This window comes from Trichosurus vulpecula, chromosome 2, assembly GCF_011100635.1.
Source record: "Trichosurus vulpecula isolate mTriVul1 chromosome 2, mTriVul1.pri, whole genome shotgun sequence".
Taxonomy (NCBI): domain Eukaryota; kingdom Metazoa; phylum Chordata; class Mammalia; order Diprotodontia; family Phalangeridae; genus Trichosurus; species Trichosurus vulpecula.
Genome location: NC_050574.1, coordinates 241,180,474 through 241,202,269, shown reverse-complemented (window position 1 = coordinate 241,202,269; position 21,796 = coordinate 241,180,474). Strand labels below are relative to the sequence as shown.

General features: G+C 35.8%; 1 pseudogene; it reads right to left on the bottom strand.

The window, feature by feature from the left end:
* Nucleotides 1–20,183: 20,183 nt before the first annotated feature.
* On the bottom strand, nucleotides 20,184–21,160 carry LOC118836934 (annotated as a pseudogene).
* Nucleotides 21,161–21,796: the final 636 nt, after the last annotated feature.

Below are 21,796 nucleotides of genomic sequence, written 5' to 3'. Positions count from 1 at the left end.
TTAGCCCAGAGGTGGTAAGGGGATTGGGCAACTGATCAGAAATAGATCGAATGGGACCTCTGTGCTAGCACTGGGTGAAAACAGGGTGCTGTTTGGCAACTTTATTCCATATGCCCACTTCCCAGTCACAGTTCTAGGATGAAGAAGTACACTTGAAGTCACAAGAAAAGAGGGGCCCTGAAAAGCAGTTATCACTTTAAATACAAGGGATTAGGGCCCCTAAGAAGCAACATTGAAAAGAAAGCTTTTCTCCAAGCCAAGATTAAAAAAATACAACACAAATTGAGAAATAGCAAGGATATATTAGTTATGTATATATATATATATATATATATATATATATATATACATACACATATGTGTGTATGTATATTATATGTATGTATTTGTATGTACATATGTGTTTATATAATGTATATATATATTTTAATTTGAACATGGTAAAATATCACTATGTCATATCTCCACTGAGTAGGTTATCCCTGAGATACTTTAATTCTATGTAAAACCTGATTTAAATATGCATACACATTCACGCATGTAATGGTGAAAAATATTTGTATTGAAAGCAGGGGGCTGTAATGTAAAAGGAACAATAATAACAAAACCAAAAACTGGCATTTATAGTGCACTTTAATATCTATGAAGTGCTTTATATATGTCATCTGATTCAACTGCCTACAGCAACCTTGTGAGTAGGTGCATTCTTATTAGCATTTTATAGAGAAGGTTTTGCAAGTAAATGACTTGTCCAGGGTCACACAGCTAATTAGTATATGGCATAAGATTCAAATCTGGCTCTTCCTGACTCCAAGTCTAGCACTCCATTTATTTACTGTGTCTTGAAAAATTAATAAGGAAATGAACTGTGAAACTTAATGGTTATTTTATTTTTGGCAGGGTTAAAATCTCACTTTAATTAAACACATATATATCATTCACTTTGTTCAGAGGCAAAAGTCAGCACCCTGGTCTTCAGAGAAAACACAAACAGAAATTACAAACAGAGCAAGTAACACAAATCAACAGACAGGCTTGGCTTCTGTCTGACCACAGCAATACATACATAGTTATCAGAGAGAAAAGCACCAACATCTGGTTTTTTAAAGCCAGGGAGGTCCTTAACAGCTACCCAGATTCTTGTCCAGCCAAATCACACAAACACTCTTCCAATGAGTGAGCCCCAAAGCAAAATGCTAACCTCAGAGTATATATACACTTCTTCAGGGTCAGAGGGCATCACAACCATGAGATTCAAATTCGTGTAACTTAGGCTTTCTTGTGACTTAAGCAGGTCATCAGAGACTCTTGATTCAATCAAAGGCAAGGCTCAATCAAGGGCACTTGTTTGCCTTAGTGCTGAGAAGCATTCCAAAAATAACAGCAAAAAGTCCCATTTTGCTCCCATTACATTCTACCCCTCCAGGATCCTTGACCTAAATGGCTATGGATCATGGAACAAATAGAGGCACTATACTTTGTGATCCCATCACATAATAACTTAGTGCAGTGGCCACATAGTATTAAATAAAACATCATTCAGTATATCTTATAGCATTTCTCAGAATACCCACACAGCCCATATCATCGTTCAATAAACTAAACCATAACATTCATAGCAACATCCTTAAGCAAAACATTATTCAGTAGCATTCTCCAAAATACGTGTTTACATAAGCAGGGGGTGCCAGTACAGGGTTTTCCCTAGCAAAACATATCATCCTTAAGGCGTGACAGAAAATAGAAATACCATCCACTTCTAGGTCACAGCAAGTTACAATCTCTTCAGTCAGTACAGAATGTCCAAGTGAAATACTTCTTGAGGGTGTGTCCTCCCCACCTAATGGTTGTTTTAAAAGCAATAGTGATGGGTATGGTGGTGATGATGATAGAAATGATAGTTCATATTTAGGTCTATTAAACAATATTCAGACTGCATTCATCAATTACATAGGGAGATGCTTAGCAATGAGCAAAAATAAATCATATTAAGTAACGGTATTAATTTTTCTGTTGACCTTTTTTTCCTTCTGATCAATCTTTGGGCCTAGAGTACTTTCTTTTACAAATAAGTGTGCACAAAACTGCCTTAATGATTTGACTCCCCCCCCAAAAAAAGTTTGTATAGATATTATTTTGAAAACTTTACTTCTAATGGTCCTAGGACAGAAGATTAGAAGGTGATTTTGCTTCAAAATAATTTATGATTTTCTTGTAGTTACCATATTTTATGTGGGAACATTTACCTTGTCTCTTGCTTGTGTTCAAATCCATTTTGCTACTTTGATTGATAGTGTTTGAAGTGAACAGTACCTTAAGAAAAATATTTTTATCTCTTTGCTTCTAGAACTTAAGGATGATTGTTTGTTTTGCATTATCTTTCAAAAACCCTTAAGGCCTTCAAATATATGTTCAGAGAAAAAAATTTCAGGTTTGAAAATTGCATTTGGAAGCTCATTAAAAATACTTTGCATACTCATCTTTATTGATGAATAATCAAACATGGTTAGGGGAAAATTACATGCAGCAACTATTCCTCACTCTTGTTAGACAAACATTTGCAGCAATTTTTCATGCTGCCATATGGAAAAACAGAAATTTCCTTCTAGGCTGCCTCTATACATTTTATTCTAGTGAGTTATTAAGTTTGGTTATCTGCATTCATCAAATTAAATAATCAGCAAGTTTATACTTTGTAGACAGGTATAAGAATTTCCCCAAACAAATTGAAAAAAAATACACCTGACCTTCCGTAATATACTCTGTTCTCATATGTGAATGGCTAACATTTGGGAAAACACAAAGTAGGAAACTAAGCATATGTTCAGACCTCTTCTCATCACTCAATTGACACTGCGTAACTAACATTCATCATGACTTAACCATGACTTATGCATGTATCTATGCATGTGTTTGTGAACAAATGTGTGCCTACAGAATGCCCATGTATGCGTGTGTGCACATATGTCTTGATGTGTTTTATATATGTCACTATATTCATATACGAACATGCATGTATCCATTATGCATATGGAAGAAATACTGAAGGCCAGCTGAGTGAGTGTTATCAGTCAGGTAAAGAATCACATATGTGCAGAGAAGAGGCCTGAATGTATGCTCGTTGCTCCCTTTAATATTAACAACAACAGCAATAGTAGTAGTGGTCTTAGTAGCAGTACAGTAATAGTAATCATAACTATGATTGGGGTAGCGCTTTAAAATTTGTGAAAAACTTTACTAATTTGAACTCACTTGATCCTCATAGTAACCCTGTGAGGTAGGTGCTATTATTATTCTTGTTTTACAAATGAGGTAACTGAAGTAAAAAGATTGTCACTCAGGGTCATACAGACAGTGTGTAAGGCAGGATTCAAACTCCAAGTCTAATACTCTATCCACTATGCTACCTGATCATTTACATAGAAGTATCAATTATATTATCCAGTCTTATTTTTACAGCACATTTAGACAAAAGTTCTTGTAGCTGTTTCTGTCTCTGTCTCTCTGTCTGTTTCTATGTATGTATATGTGTGTGTATGTGTGTGTATCACATATACATTCATATGCATGCATATACCATATGTATATATGTAGCTGTCTATAGATGGGTATATAGTTGTTAATATATAGGCCTGTTTTGTGTATATGCTGCTAAGTGGAGCAATGGATACAGCACTGGGCTTGGAATAAGAAAGACTCATCTTTCTGAGTTCAAATCCAGCTTCAGACACTTACTAGCTACGTGACCTTGGTCAAGTCACTTAACTCTGCCTCAGTTTCTCATCTGTAATATGAGCTAGAGAAGGAAATGGTCAAACCACTCTTGTATCTTTGCCATGAAAACCCTAAATGGGGTCATGAAGAGTCAAACAGTCCTGAAACAACTGAACAGCAGCAGGACTATACATAAATATGCATACATACATAAATACAATACACATCTGTATATTTATGCATCCACATGTGTACTCAGTGATACGTATATGTGTGTATGTACATATACCTGCACATATATGTATATATTTGGGTATACAGATACATATATGTATGTAAATGTATGTATGCATCCTAGATATTTGCATCTCTCTTAACATCACAAAATAGATAATCTTGTACCCTAAACCCAATTTTCCTTCCAATATTTCTATTTCTGTTGATGGCACCACCATCCTTCTAATCCCTCTAGATTTAAAGGTTTGAGTCATCTTTCATTTTTCTTTCTCTCACAATATCATTTCCCATATTATAGATCTAATGAGTTGCTCAGTTCTATTTATTTACTTCTACTAAATTTATCTAGTTCTGGTCATCTCCCTTCATTCAACACTACTTGTCAGTTATTCCTCTGATCTATTTTAAGTCTTCTGACTTCTCCTTGTATGAACTTTTGTCCCTGCAGTCTGAGTTTTCCATTTGTATTTAATTGATCCTTTTAATGCACTGCTCTATTTGTTTTAATTTCTTGCTTCCAAATTCAAAGTAACTTTATTTTTACCTAGAGAATAAAATACAAACATGTTAGCTTGAAATTTAGGAACCACACTAATTTGAATTTAATTTACAGTATTAGCTTTATTTAAATTTTCCTTCCTTCACATATTCTACAGCATTCCAGCAGATATTGATGACTGTCTATTATTAGCTCATACTGTGTTTTCCTTTCTCTGTACAGGACAATCCCTGTAATCCCTGGAATAAGCATCCTCTACATCTCTACCATTAAAGTCATCTTCAATATCCATCTCAAGTTTCATTTCCTGAATTTATTATCCTGATATCTCCAGCTAAATCTTAACTCTTCTTTTTTTAAAAAAAATTAACAATTCATGGTATTTTCCACAAAAAAACTGATATTGCTAAATTGGATTTTTAAAAATATAAATTTTATGTTGTTAAATATTTCCTGACATGTAAAGCATTTTTAACAGTCATCTTTTTAAAAAAATTTGACTTCCAAATTCTGTTTCCTTCCTGCCCCTTCCACACCCACTGAAAAGGCAATAAATAAAACAAAAATTGATCATACATATGAAGTTATGAAAAATATATTTTCATATTAAAGATGTTGCAAAAGCATCCTGCTTGTCATTTCTTATACCACAAAACTATTCCATCTAATTCATATACCAAAATTTGTTCAGCCACTTCCCAATGGATAGAATTCCCTTCTATTTCCAATTCTTTGCCACCACACACACCAAAAACCTTCTATAAATATTCTTCTACATACATTTGCTTTAATGTCTTTAAATATGCAGTAGTAATATTGCTGAATCAAAGGATACTCACAGTTTCATAGCCCATTGGCCATAGTTCCAAATAGTTCTCCAGAATGATTGGAGTAGTTCACAACTCCCACAGCATATTTGTTGTTTAGTTGGTTTTCAGTCATGCCTGACTCTTTGTGACCCCATTTCGGATTTTCTTGTGAAAGACACTGGAGTCATGTGCCATTTCCTCCCTCAGCTCATTTTACAGATGAGGAAACTGAGAAAAAGATGGTGGGTTGATATGCCCAGGATAATACAGCTAGTAAGTATCTGAAACTGGATTTGAGCTCAGAAAGGGAGTTTTCCTGACTGCAGGGCCAGCAATCTATCAATGTGCCACCTAGCTGTAATAGTACACAATTTTTTCCACACCACCTCCAACATTTGTTATTTTCCTCTTATGCAGTGTTAGCCAATATAATGGGTATTAGGTGGAACCTCAGAGTTGTTTTAATGTGTGTTTCTTTGATCTATAGCAATTTAGAGAATTTTTCATGTGACAACTGATGGCTTTGATTTATTCTTCTGAAAACTGCCTGCTTATATCCTTTGAATATTTATGATTTGAGGAATTGCTTATATTTTTATAAATTTGGCTCAGCTCCCCATATATTTGAGAAACAAAGCTTTAATTGCAGAAACTTACTGTAAACATTTCCCCTGGTATTCTTCTTTTCTCCAAAATTTAATGCCCTTATTTTGTTTGTGCAAAAAAACAATCTTGTAATCAAAATTATCCATTTTACTTCCCTTGATCTTTGTATCTATTATTCAGCCATAAAAACATCCCTTATCAATATATCTAACAAGCAAGTTTTCCCATGCACCACTAATTTATTTATAACATTACCCTTTGTGTCTAAACAAACATTTTATCGTTATCTTGGTATGCAGGGTGACATGTTGGTCTATACCTAGGTTCTTCCAAAATGCTGTACAGTTTTCCCAATATTTTTTTTAATCTTTTAAAATTTAATTTATTTAATATATTTAATTTTCAGCACTCATTTTCAAAAGAGTTTGAATCACAAATTTTCTCTCCATTTCTACCCTCTCACCCACTCCAAGATGGTGTATATTCTGGTTGCCCCATTCCCTAGTCACCCCACTCCCCTCCCATCCCCCTTTCCCTTCTTCTCTTGTAGGGCAAGATAAATTTCTATGCCCCATTGCTTGTGTATCTTATTTCCTGGTTGCATGCAAAAACCTTTTTTTTTGTTGCTGTTTTTGAAGATCTGTTTTTAAAACTTTGAGTTCCAAATTATCTCCCCTCTTCCCTCCCCACCCACCCTCCCTAAGAAGGCAAGCAATTCAACATAGGCCACATGCATATCATTATGTAAAACCCTTCCACAATTCTCATGTTGTGAAAGATTAACTATGTTTTGCTCCTTCCTAACCTATCCCCCTTTATTGAATTTTCTCCCTTGACCCTGTCCCTTTTCAAAAGTGTTTCTTTTTGATTACCTCCTCCCTGTCTGCCCTCCCTTCTATCATCCCCACTTTTTTGTCTTCTTCCTCCTTTCCTGTGGGACAAGATACCCAATTGAGTGTGTATGGTATTCCCTCCTCAGGTCAAATCCAGTGAGAGAAAGAGTTACTCATTCTTCCTTACCTGCCCCCCTTCCCTTCCTAGAGAACCGCTTTTTCTTGCCACTTTTATGCGAGATAATTTAATCCATTCTATCTCTCCCTTTCTCCCTCTCTCAATATATTCCTCTCTTATCCCTTAATTTGATTTTATTTTTTAGATATCATCCCTTCATATTCAACTCACCCTGTGCCCTCTGTCTAAATATATATACACACAGACATCTACATAACCTACATATAGACACACATGTATGTATATATATATATATATATATGCATACACACACACATATATATGTAATATATGTATAGATATATGCATATTCCTTTCAGTTACTATGATATTGAGGTCTCATGAATCATACACATCATCTTTCCATGTAGGAATGTAAACAAAACAGTTCAACTTTAGTAAGTCCCTTATGATTTCTCTTTCTTGTTTACCTTTTCATGCTTCTCTTGATTCTTGTGTTTGAAAGTCAAATTTTCTATTCCGCCTTGGTCTTTTCACTGAGAAAGCTTGAAAGTCCTCCATTTTATTGAAAACGCATATTTTGCCTGGGAGCATGATACTCAGTTTTGCTGGGTAGGTGATTCTTGGTTTTAATCCTAGCTCCATTGACCTCCAGAATATTGTATTCCAAGCCCTACAATCCCTTAATGTACAAGCTGCTAGATCCTGTGTTATCCTGATTCTTTTTCCACAGTACTCAAATTGTTTCTTTCTGGCTCCTTGCAGTATTTTCTCCTTGATCTAGGAGCTCTGCAATTTGGCAACAATATTCCTAGGAGTTTTCTTTTTGGGATCTTTTTGAGAAGGCAATCTGTGGATTCATTCAATTTCTATTTTACCCTATGGCTTCAGAATATCAGGGCAGTTCTCCTTGATAATTTCTTGAAAGATGATATCCAGGCTTTTATTTTGATCATATATTTCAGGTAGTCCAATAATTTTTAAATTATCTCTCCTGAATCTATTTTCCAGGTCAGTGGTTTTTCCAAGGAGATATTTCACATTGTCTTCCACTTTTTCATTCCTTTGGCTCTGTTTTAGAATATCTTGATTTCTCATCAAGTCACTAGCTTCCACTTGCTCCAATCTCATTTTTAAGGGAGTATTTTCTTCAGAGGTTTTTGGGACCTCCTTTTCCATTTGGCTAATTCTGCCTTTCAAGACATTCTTCTCCTCATTGGCTTTTTGGAGCTCTTTTGACATTTGAGTTAGTCTATTTTTTTAAAGTGTTGTTTTCTTCAGTATTTTTTTCAGTATTTTTTGGGTCTTCTTTAGCAAGTCATTTACTTGTTTTTCACAGTTTTCTTGCATCGTTCTCATTTCTCATCCCAGTTTTTCCTCTACTTCTCTAACTTGCTTTTCCAAATCCTTTTTGAGCTCTTCCATGGCCTGAGATCAGTTCATGTTTTTTCTTGGAGGCTTTTGGTGTAGGCTCTTGCACTTTGTTGACTTCTTTAGGCTGTATGTTTTGGTCTTCTTTGTAAACAAAAAAAGATTCCAAAGTCTGAGACTGAATCTGAGTGCATTTTCAATGCCTGGCCATGTTCCCAGCCAACTAACTTGATCCTTGAATTTTTCATCGGGGTATGATCGCTTGTAGAGCAAAGAGTACTTTGTTCCAAGCTTGAGGGGATATGTCATTGATTTCAGAGCTAGTTTCTATACAGCCAGCTCTGCCACACCAACACTCCTCCTTCCTCAAGAACCACCAACCCAGACCTGCCACAAATCTTAAGCAGGCTCTGCAATCCTGCTCTGATCTGCCACTTAATTCCTCCCACCAGGTGGGCCTGGGATCAGAAGTAACTGCAGCTGTAGTTCTGTAGCTGCACCTCCTCCACTGCCCCTGGGGCGATGGCTGAACCTGAACTTTGTCCCCTGCAGCTTTTCCCACCAACCTTCTCTGTTGTCTTTGGTGTTTGCGTGTTGCTAAGTCTGGTAACTGCCACAGCTCGCTGATTCAAGGTGCTAGGGCCCGTTCTACCCGGCTCCTTGTCTGGTTGATCCTGCCACTGCCCAGTCTGAGCTTTGCTCCCCTCTGCTCAGTGTGCGATAGACCTCATCCAGTGACCATCCAGGCTGTCCTGGGCTGGGTCCCAGTTTCTCTCTGCTATTTTGTGGGTTCTGAAGTTATAGAATTTGTTCAGAGCCATTTTTATAGGTTTTAGGAGGCACCTGGTGAGGAGCTCACGCAAGTCCCTGCTTTCCAGCTGCCATCTTGGCTCCCTTTCCCAATAATTTTAGTCAAATGATGATTTTTTTACCCCCAAAAAACTGAGTCATTGGATTTATCAACACTAGATTATCAAAGTCATTTACTATTGTGAATTGTGTGCCTAATCTATTCCACTGATCCATTGATCCACACTGTTCTATTTTTAAATCTGCTAGGCTACCTTCCTTCACATTTTTTCATTGCTTCCCTTGATATTGTTAACCTTTATCCTTCCACAAGAACTTATTTTTTTTTAGCTTTCAGACTGCTCATCATTTGTTATAGCACAATAGTATTGCATCACAATCGTTTACTACAACTTGTTCAGCAATTCCCCAATTGATGGGCATGACCTTAATTTCCAATTCTTTGCCACCACAAAAAAGCTGCTATAATTTTTTTTTGCATAAATAGGCCCCTTTCTCTGTGAAGTTGCCTCCACACTATTTTCTTTTTTTATCTTTCTCTAACTTTTTATCCTATTTTTCCTCTATTTTTTTTCCTTCTGACTACTACCTTCCATTATCTGTCTAATCCTTTCATACCTCCCCCTTTATTTTCTTCCCCTCCTCTCCTATTTCCCTTTTGGGCAAAATAGATTTCTATAACCAATTGACAATATGTGTGTAGGTATATTATATATGTGTGTATATACGTATGTGTGTCCATACATATATATGTATGTCCATACGTATATGTGTGTATATCTGTATGTACATACATAATATTTCCCTTTTTGAAGCAATGTGGATGAGAGTGAGGTTCCAGTATTGCCCACCCTTCCCACATACTATTTTCACCTCCACTGTTAAAGGTCTCCCTTAGATGCATCTTTTATGTGAGATAATTTTCCCCTTTCTTCATCTCACTTTCCCCTAATCCCAATGTATCTCTTTCTTGGCTGTCTTTTGGGCTTTTTTTGTTTCTTGGATTTTTTTTTGTAAATCATTGCAACATAATTGAGTTACTCACAAGCATTCAGTCTTTGTAGAATCCTTCTAACTGCCTTAATAAAGATTTAGTTCTTAGAAGTTACATGAATCATCTCCTCATATAGATATGCAAACAGTATAACTTTATTGAGTCCCCTCATGATCTCTTCTTCATATTTACCTATTTTGCTTCTCTTGCATATTGTATTTGAAGTCTTCCCAAGTTTTTATAAAGTATTCTGCTCATCATTTCTTATCACAGAATAGTATTCCATCACATTCATCTACCACAACTTGTTCAGCCATTACCAAACTGCTGCCCCCCCCCCATTCCCAATTCTTCGTCACCACAAAAAGAGCTGCTATAAATATTTTTGTATATATAAGTCTATTTTCTAGTTCTTTGACCTTTTTGGTATACAGATCTGGTTGGATCAAATGGCATGCACACAGTTTTATAACCCTTTTGGCATAGTTCCAAATTGCTCCTCAAAATGGTTGGATCAGTTTACAACTCCACCAATATGGCATGTGTCCCATTTTTTTCCACATTTCCTTCAACATCTATAATTTTTCTTTTCTGGAATTTTAACCAACCTGATAAATGGGAGTTGCTATCTCAGAGGTGTTTTAATTTGCATTTTTCTAATGAATAGTGACAGAGCTTTTTCAATATGATTATAGATAGCTTTAATTTCTTCTGAAAACTACCTGTTCATAGCCTTTTACTGTTTATCATTTGGGGAATGACTTGTATTTTTATAAATTTGACTCATTTTCTATACATTTGAAAAATGAGGCCTTTATCTGAAACATTTGCTGTAAAAATTGTTGCTCAGTTTCTTACTTTCATTCTAATCTTGGCTGCATTGGTTTTTTTTTGCAAAATCTTTTTTTTTAATATGATGTATTCAAAATTATCCATTTTATATACCACAAGGTTCTATATTTCTTGTTTTAATCATAAAATCTTCCATTATTCATAAGCCTGACAGGTAAAATATTCTACACTCCCCTAACTTGCTTATATAACCTATTATGTCTAAATTGTATATCTATTTTGACTTTATCTTGATATTCAGTGTGAGTTGTTCTATACTAAGTTTCTGTAAAACTGCTTTTCAGTTCTTCCAGCAATGTTTTTTTGTAAATATTGATTTCTTGTCAGTTTGATCAAACACTAGATTACTATGGCCATTTACTACAATGCATTATGTACGTAACTATTCCACAAATTCTCAACTCTATTTATTGTTATATAGTATTTTTATTTTTCCTGGCTACATGTCAAGTAAATTTTTACAAGATTTTGAGTTCCAAATCTTTCTCCCTCTCTTACTCTCCTCTCCTCTTTTGAAAATGACTGGCAGTTTGATATAGATTATACATGCACTCTCTTGTAAAAAAAAAAAAACCTATATAAGTCGCAGCTGTGAAAGAAGAAAAAGATCAAAAGGAAAAAAAAAACATGAGAAAGAATAAAGTAAATGGAAAAAATATGTTTCCATCTTCATTCAGAGTCCATCAGTTCTTTATGTGGATATGGATAGCATTTTCCTTTGTGACTCCTTTGTACTTCTCTTAGATTATTGTGTTGCTGAGAAAAGCTAAGTCATTCAGACTTGATCATCACACAATGTTGCTGATACTGTGTGCAATCTGTTCCTGGTTCTGTTCATTTCACTTTGCATCAGTTCATATGAGTCTTTCCAGGGTTTTCTGAAATATGTCTGTTCATCATTTCTTATTGCATAATAGTATTCCATTACATTCGTAAACCACAACTTATTCAGCCATTTCCCAAATGATGGGCATCTCTTCAATCCCCATTCTATTTCTTAGCCAGCACCAGATTGTTTCAATGATTACTGCTTTGCAATACAGTTTGAGATCTTGTACTACTGCACCACCTTCCTTCATATTTTTTTTTTGTTGATTCCAACACTATTGCTCACATTTGGTTCTTCCTGATGATTTTTGTTATTATTTTTTCCTAGCTCTAATTCAGTTTCCAATTGCTTTTTTATCTTGTTTCCATGGACCTTAACTGAAAGTAATTTTGTTGCACTATGGTCTGAAAAGGATGCATTTAATATATTTACATTTCTGCATGGTTGTGAGGTTTTTATGTGGTAATACAGTCACTTTTTGCGAAGGTGCCATGTATAACTGAGAAAATTATATATTCCTTCATATTCCTATTCAGTTATTTTTCCTAAGTTCTATCACATCTACCTTTTTTTTCTAAAATTCTATTCTTCTCCTTGACTTCTTTCTTATTTATTTTATGTTAGATTTATTTAGATTATATCTGGTCTGAGAGAGGAAAATTGAAGTCTCTTACTTACACAGTGTACTTTCTATTTCTTCCTCTAACTCATTTAACTTTTCCTTTAGGAATTTGAAAGCAATGCCATTTTGTGCAGATATGTTTAGCTTTGACGTTATTTCATTGTCTATAGTACCTTTTACTAAAATGTAGTTTCTCTGCTTATTTTTAATTGGGTTTATTTTTGTTTTTTTCTAATATCATGCTTTCTACCTCTGCTTCTTTTTTTGTTCAACGTCATATAAATTATAATAGATTTAGCTCTAGCCCCTTATGTTTATTCTGTGATTATTTTTCTATTTCAAGTGTGTTTCTTATAAACAACATATTGTTGGATTCTGCCTTCTCTCTCTCTCTCTCTCTCTCTCTCTCTCTCTCTCTCTCTCTCTCTCTCTCTCCCTCATCCTGAAAAGTCTGTTTTACTTCTGATCACTACCTCCCTTAATCCATTCTCTATTATTACCTTTCATACTTCCCAAGTCTTGTATTTGAAAGTCAAATTTTCTATTTAACTCTGGTCTTTCTTTTCCTCAGGAATGCTTGAAAGTCTATGTTTCATTCCTATATTCATTGTATTTCTATATTTCCCCTGAAGGATTATACTCAGTTTTGTAGGATAGGTTGTTCTTGGCTGTACAGAATATCATATTCTATGCCCTCAGTTTCTTTAGTGTGAAAACTGCTAAATCTTGTGTGGTCCTGACTGTGGGTTCATGATATTTGATTTTTTTTTCTTTTTGGCTGCTTGCAATATTTTCTCCTTGACATAGGAGCTCTGGAATTTGGCTCTAATATTCCTGGGAGTTTTCATTCTGAGATATCTTTGAGAAAGTGATCAGTGGATTCTTTCAATTTTTATTTTACCTCCTGGTTCTAGACGATTGAGGAAATTTCCCTTTGTAATTTCTTGAAATATGACATCTAAGCTCTTTTTTTATCATGGCTTTCAGGTTGTCCAATAATTCTTATATTATCTCTCTTCAATCTATTTCCCACATCAGTTGTTTTTCCAATGAAATATTTGACATTTTCTATTTCCCATTTTTCTGATATTGTTTTGTTTCTTGGTGTCTCATGGAGTCGTTAGCTTCTATTTCTTCAGTTCTAATTTTTTTAAAAATGTCTTTTTTCAGTGAGTTTTTGTGCTTCTTTTTTTTCTCATTTGGCCAATTGTATGTGTTAAGCATTATTTTTTTTTCCTTCAGTCATTTTTTTCTACTTCTTTTTTTTATTCCATTTGGCCAATTCTGCTTTTTAAGGAGTTCTCTTCAGTGGATTTTTCTGTTTCTTTTTACCAAGTAGTTGACTCTCTTTTAATAATTTTCTCATGAGCAGAGGATTCTGAGAAGATGGTGGAGTAGGTCAGAAAATTCCAAGCTCTCAAGATTTCCCCCCACGAAAGAGTTAAAGTAGCACCTTAGGGCAAACAAAGTGGGGTGGAGACAAAGAAGAATAGGGGCACAGCAAGGATCTTCCAGGGACAGTCTGAGAAGATCTGAAGAAGAACCCCCGACAGGGTTTGGTCCCTGGGAGGAGTAAACACCTCCAGGCTAGGTTCCATTTTAACAACAAGCTGCAAGGCCTGGGGTTATTTGGTTTGAGAGGCTGCCTCGGCCCCAGCCACTGGAACTTTTTACCTCAGGATAGTGAGAGGAGTCTTGTGTTTGAGTCCAAGAAGATTGTGGGAACCTCTCCTGATGAGGAATGCCATTCCCAGCTGTGTTGTGATGAGCAGTGGGGGAGAGAAGGAACCAACATGCGCCCTGTGAGTGCAGAAGCAGTGGGGCAGAAAGCATCTGGCTGTGGACACTTACAGGAGGTTGAAGGTTTGGCTTTGGTTCCAGGCTAGAGGGAACTGAAGATATGGGGCAAGAGGCACCATTTCCCAGACTCCAGGGCTAGAGGTGATTATAAAAATCCAGTTATTACCGCAAAAAAAAATGCAAAGGGAAAGGAGAAAGAATCCAACCATAGAAACCTATTACAGGAATAGAGATGACCCAGGTTCATCTTCAGAGGAGGACATTGAATTAAAGAAATCCCCAAAGAGCAACTTTAAATGCTCACTTGCCCAAAATGAATTTATAGATGATCTTGTGTGGGGTGAGATCACCCATCAGTTATTAAGTAAAGGAACCAGAGGTCTCTCAAGGTAAGAACAGAAAACTTCTTTATTATGAATGAGATAGGGCATCATTACTCTAGCAGAGAACTAGTAGGAGAGGCACAGTATAGGAAGTGAAACGTAATTATATACCCTAGCGTGATGCAGCCCCCTCCCACCATTAACCTTCATCCTCATTGGTGGAGTTCAGGCTCACAATCTCATGAGAAATCTAACCCAGTAACAGGGAAGTGCTAGTTTAGTCAACGGAAGCTCATAAAAAACATCTTTTTCCTTATTTGGTGAGGCTCATGCTGCAGTTGTAGTGGGGAGGAAGTGGGTCCAGCTACTCTTAAGTTCCAGATTCCCATAAGTCAGGTGATTTCTTAGTAACTCCAGACTTAGGCCTAGATGTCAATCAGGAGCCCTGAGCCATGCCAAAAGGTCCCCACCCCCATTCATCCCACTTAACTCACAGAAAGGCCAAGATCCTGATTCCGTGAGAGGGCTTCACCATCCCACTCAATCTTAAAAAAGACTTTAAAAATCAAATGACAGAGATGGAGGAAAAACTAAAAATAAAAATAATCCAAGAAAAACAAGAAGGCTATGAAAGGAAACTCAACCAATTAGAAAAGGAGATCCAGAATCTCAAGGAGGAAAATGACACCTTGAAAACTAGAATTGGGTGAAGTGAAGCCACTGAAATTATGAGAAATCAAGAAATAATTAAACAAAATATGAATAATGAAAAAATAGAAGAGAAAGTTAAACATCTTATAAGAAAAACAACAGATTTGGAGAATAGATCAATAAGGGAAATATAAAAATAATTGGAGTAACTGATAGCTATGATCAAAAAAAAATCTTGATACAATGATACAAGAAATAATTAAAGAAAATTGTCCTGAAGCATTAGAACAAGGCAGGAAAGTAGAAATAGAAAAAATCCATGGAACACCACTTAAAAGAGATTCTATGAGAAAAACTCATAGGAATATCATAGTCAAATTCCAAAATCCCCAGATCAAGGATAAAATACTAAAAGCACCAAGATTAAAACAATTTAAATGTGATGGTGCCACAATTAGAATTACTCAAAACCTAGCAGCAGAGACTTTAAAGGACCGCAGGTCTTGGAACACAATATATCGAAGAACAAAAGACTTGGTGCTCTGGCCGAAAATATCATACCCTTCAAATTTCAGTATTATCTTGAACATAAAAGAAAATGGACATTTGACAAACCCCCAGAGTTTCAAGACTTCTTTAAAAAAATCCTCTACTTAATAGAAGATTCGACATACAAGAACTAAGAGACACATAAGGTATATACCAAAGACTGACTATAAGAGATTTACAAGAACAGACTGCTTACCTTTTATATAACATAAAATGTAAAATATATGTCTAAAATTCTTACTAATAATTGTTGAGCTTATAAGAAAGAGGAGGATAAACCTGACTATAATATGAATTTAAAAAGTAAAGCCATTTAGAAACAGCTAAAAAGAATATTTTATACAAGAGAGGTACAAGAAGAAGAAAGGACACAGAGGATTTAGATGGGGGAGGAGGGCTGGTAGTTTTGGTAACCTACTTTCATTGGGAATGGGTTTAAGAGGGAACAATAACATATATTCAGAAGAGTATGAAAGTCTTCTAAATTTAGAAGAAATAAAATTATAGGGGTTTAGTGAGGGGGGAGAGGACAAGGGGGGAATTAGGACAAGGGAGGGATTTTTTGAGGGGAGAATGAGGGATTAGGTAAAGGGAGTTTAGATCAATGGGAATGGGGGGGATAGGGGAGCGATCCTTAGGAGGGGAAGGCAAGTAATAGGAGGGCAGGGTAGCTGGTGGAGGAGTGGGCTAGGCAAGTAATAGGAAGGTGATGTAGCGGGTAGAAGTAAAGTAGAGGAAGCAGGAAGGACAGGAAATAAAAGGTATGTACAAACATAAAAAACAAAGATCAGGAGTAGATTATGTTTGAGAAAGTATTTGTCTATATACACATGTATATATGTATAAGTGTATGTATACATCTGTATGTGTATGTATATATGGAGAAATATCTAAATTGTATTGTAGCCTTCTGGGGGGATGGGGGAGGGGAAAAAGAACAAAATTGAAAAGTGCACAGCAGAGAACAAAAGAAAACACAAGGAGGCAAAGAAAAGATGGACAATTCTCAACACAAGGTGTGTTATTTATCATACAGGCTTTCTTGAAATGAAAATTTGTTGTTACATATTTTGAATACTCTCCTATGTTCTGCTATGAACATGACATATTTTTTTCTTACTTGATATTTAAATTTATGATATGTTTTTGTTTCTTTTCTCTGTTTGTATATGTGTTCTGGTAAAATGAAATTTAATTAAAATTTTTTTAAAAAGAAGGAATTCAAACAATTAATAGCCATATAAAAGACTGTGACAAATCATTAATAATAAAATAAGTGCAAATTAAAATTAAAATTTTTTAAAAATCATAAAATAAAAAATAGAAAAAATAAAAAATAAAGAACAAAAAATAATAATTTTCTTGCATACTCATTTGTTTTCCAAATTTTTCCTCTACCTCTATTATTTGATTTTTTTAAAAAAAAAAATCCTTTTTGAGCTCCGCCAGCAATTCTTGTTGGGTCTTGTACCTAATTTCCTTCCTTCCCCCACCCCCTCACCCCACCCCACTTTGGGGCTTTGCTGAAGCTGCTTTTACATAGTTGTCTTTTTCTGGTTTTGTTTCTTGATCTTCATTGTCACCATAGTAACTCTTACAGCCAGGTTTTTTCTTGTGTTTTTCTTATTTATCCAGCCTATTTCTTGACTTTTAATTTTATTTTAAAGTTGAATTCTGTTCCTAGAGTGGAGGGGCCACTGTCCCAAACTTCAGAACTTTTATGCTGCTATTTTCAGAGCTAGCTCTGGCAGTTTGTAAGTTTTCAGTGCTTTCGGAATGGTAAGAGCTAAGGAAAGGTGTGGTTACTGCTCGCATGGCCTGAGTTTTGGTCTTTAGCCAAGATGGGACATTTTCCCTCTGTAATCATTAGTATTATGAATCCTCCTAGTCTTTGGACTTTGGCCAGGTTCTCTGCTCTCTTGTAATTAAAATTGCTATTGCTTCTCTATGTCTTGAAATTGAGACCAGGGTCCCTACTCCTCTGTGAGTGACCAGAAGCAATCCACCCCTGCAGCTGTAAATGCAATCACTCCTTTTGGTACTGGGATTCTGAACTGGAACCATGTATGCACAATGCAGTAGGTGCTGAACTCAGCACCAACCAATGGTCCCCTACAACCTCCTACTGACCAGTTTTCTGAGCACCCCGCCCACATCTGTAGGCTCAGAGCTCCTAAAGCTGCAGTCCAGCCTATACTGCTTGGTCTGCTCTGGGCACAAAAAAACCTCCACCCTGGTGAAAACAGACCTGTTCTGTTGACCTTTCAAGTTGTCTTGGGTTTGAAAAGCATTTCACTAGACCTGTTGTTGGTTCTGCCACGCCAGAATTCAATTTGAGCCTTGTTTGGAGTGGAATTTAGAAAAGACAAGCAGAGTGCTCCTCTATTTTGCCATCTTGGATACCCTTAGCCTCACATTTTCTTATAGAATTCAATGTTTTCTTTGTCCATATCACTTTTTGCCTTGTATTATTTTTATTTCTGTATATCATGTGATAAAAGTATCATGAGGAAAAAACCTCAAGTTATCTAACATATCTATCTAAACAAAGATCACTACACCTTACAACAATATATTTAGCTTTTTCCTGAAGATAATCTGAGAGTTAAAAATAATTTAATCCTAAAGAATCACTTTCCACTTTTAAGTAGTTCTAATCATTACTAAATTTTTCATCAAGCCTAAAATTGCCTCTTTGCAGCTTTCACTCATAACTCTTAGTTCTCTCTTAATTAAATATTTTATTATTTTAATGTATACTTCTTCCCTTGAAATCTTTTTTGGGCAAGATACTATGCCATTATTACTTGTATAGTAAATGTTCTGCAGATAATTGCAGAGGTGCTAAAAATAATTACCTTTTATTTTGGATAAGTATAACAAAGTAAGTTTGTCATCTTTGGTATTCTTGGTTTTTTTGTTTGTTTGTTTTTTTGCAGGGGGGAAGGCATGGCAATTGGGGTTAAGTGACTTGCCCGAGGTCCCACAGCTAGTAAGTGTGTCAAGTGTCTGTGGCCGGATTTAAACTCAGGTCCTCCTGACTTCAGGGCTGGTGCTCTACTCACTGAGCCACCTAGCTGCCCCATCTTTGGTATTCTCATATATTCTTATATTCTTAGCGCAACTCTAATGCTGTGGACATCAAGCATTATTTCATCTAGTTCCCACATTAGCTCAATCTTTTTCAATAGGTATTTTTATGTTGAAAAATTTTCATTTCATATACTTTGATAATCATAAGACTTTGACATGATTATATATGTATATATGTGTGTGTAAGCATGTATGTATATATGTATGTATATTATATATGTATATGCATGTGTATATGCATGTATTTGTATGTATTTTGTTGTTCAGTTTTGTCTGACCTTTCATGACTCCATTTGGGCAGTATTTTAGAAAAGCTACTAGAGTGGTTTACCATTTCCTTCTCCGGCTCATTTTGAAGATGAGGAAACTGAGGCAAACAGGATTACGTGACTTGCCCTGGGTCACACAGCTAGTAAGTTTTGGAGGCCAGATTTGAACTCAGGAAGATGAGTTTTCCTGACTGGAGGCTTGGGACTCTATCCACAGTGCCACCTACCTGGATAGATGGATAGATAGATAGATGGATAGATAGCAGACAGAATATACACACATATATGTATGTACATATTTGTGTATGTGTGTATATATATATGTGTGTGTGTGTATTTGTATATATTTACAAATATACACATTGTTCACAAGATTTTATGGGTCAACATTATGTTAGTGTATTTATGATAAAGAGTCTAAACTGTAATTGTAGTCCAGTTTCAGCATTGTTTTTTTTTGTTTTGTTAATTACTCAAGGATATTTTACTTTTGTCATCTGTTAGTGTTTCAAAGTTAGTGACCTGATATGTATAATTCTAGCCACAATGTTGTATTCTCCTATGTATTTGGGCATTGCTAGATTTTGAAAGTCTATAGTTATGTGCTAAAGTTTCTACCATTTCCTACTAGTTTCCACAAAGTTCATCCTCCTTTCAGATAATATTGTTATATTTCTTGATGACAATTATTTGGTCCTAAATTTTCATCATAAACTCCTACATTTCTACAAACAAATATAAGTGACTTAGTCATCTTTTCAATGCTTTTTGTCAACATATTATTGTCAGAGTTCATGTAGTTATAAACTGTGGAGTACCTTTCTTAATTTAGTAAAGTTATATTTTTAGACGGAAAAAAACTTTAAAAATGGACTAGTGGTGGTCTGTTAAAAGAAAAAGAAACAAGAATAAGCTACATATTGAAGCTGTGGAACACAGCACCCCAAATTTATACTAGCTGTATGCACCTGAGTTTGTGAAACTCTTATGCTGTGATGATCAAGTCACACTTTAGAGCTGCTCCATTTCCAATGTCTGACTTTAGCATGTCATGTCAATCAAGAGATCCCTATTACAGAAGATTGTGCTAGAGAATGTGAAGATTCTGCATGTTGCTGTCATTCCCCTGGTCCCGTTCATGCTTGCGCAGCTGCCTCATGGGGCAGCAAAAGAAGTCTGGTTCTTACATTCCACACCGTAATCCCTTTATAAATTCCATTTGATAAAGCCCACATTCCTTTAAGTTGTTTTTAACGATGACATATGTAACAGCATCAAAAACAAACTGCACGTTTTTTGTGTCGGTGGCATAGGTGAAGTGGGTATAGATCTCCTTGGTGTCTTTTCTTAGGTTTAGAGCTTCAAACTGACACTGCATGTACGCAGCTGCTTCCTCATATGTATTACAACCTGTATACTCTGGGTAACAGATAGTTAGTGGGATCCTTCTTATCTTTTCCTCAAAAAGGTCTTTCTTATTAAGGAAGAGAATGATCAATGTGTCTGTAAACCATTTGTTGTTACAAATGCTGTCAAACAGTTTCATACTTTCATGCATTTGGTTCATCTCTTCATCTTCAGCTAAGACAAGGTCATAATCCCTGAGGGCCACACAGAATATGACTGCTGTCACACCTTCAAAGCAATGAATCCACTTCTTCTGTTCTGATCGCTGACCCCCACATCAAACATTTTGAAGTACAGGTCTTTGAAAGTGAAATGGGTCTCAACTATGCCTGTGGTTTTCACTCTTGTCCGTAGGACATTTTGGTGAGTTGGAATAGAGCTGGTTTGGGATATTCTATCCAAGTCATTTAGGTAATATGAGGCAGAGTCACTGAGCTGATATTTCCATGATCTGCTAAAGCAGGCTTGCACTCCACCATCTCACCATAACCGTTTAATTATTCTTGCTAGTTCTGGGGTCATGACCCCCTCTTCAGCACTACCAGCTAAAACAAACTGCTGAGCATCATCAGCTCTGGCAGCTTCCCCAAAATCAATCTTTAGCCATCCCGTGGCTTTTATAATTGCAATGATGGACTGGATGGTGTTTCTGTAAACAACCACTTTATACTGTTTGCATTCTTCCTCGGAACACCCATCTTCATGGATGATTTTCATTTGTTTCACAATTGTGCTTTTACCAGATTTGCCAGCACCTTTTCATGCTTCTCTTGATTCTTGTGTTTGAAAGTCAAATTTTCTATTCAGCTCTGGTCTTTGCACTGAGAAAGCTTGAAAGTCCTCTATTTTATTAAAAATCCATATTTTGCCTTGGAGCATGATACTCAGTTTTGCTGGGTAAGTGATTCTTGGTTTTAATCCTAGCTCCATTGACCTCTGGAATATCATTTTTCAAGCCCTTAAATCCCTTAAGGTGGAAGCTGCTAGATCTTGCATTACCCTGATTGTGTTTCCACAATACTCAAATTGTTTCTTTCTGCCTCCTTGCAGTATTTTCTCCTTGATCTGGGAGCTCTGGAATTTGGCGACAATATTCCTAGGAGTTTTCCTTTTGGGATTTTTTTCAGGAGGCAGTAGGTTGATTCTTTCAATTTTTATTTTACCCTCTAGCTCTAGTATATCAGGGCAGTTCTCCTTGATAATTTCTTGAAAGATAATATGTAGGCTCTTTTTTATATCATGGCTTTCAGGTAGTCCAATAATTTTTAAATTACCTCTCCTGGATCTATTTTCCACGTCAGTGGTTTTACCAATGAGATATTTCACATTGTCTTCCATTTTTTCATTCCTTTGATTCTGTTTTATAATATCTTGATTTCTCATAAAGTC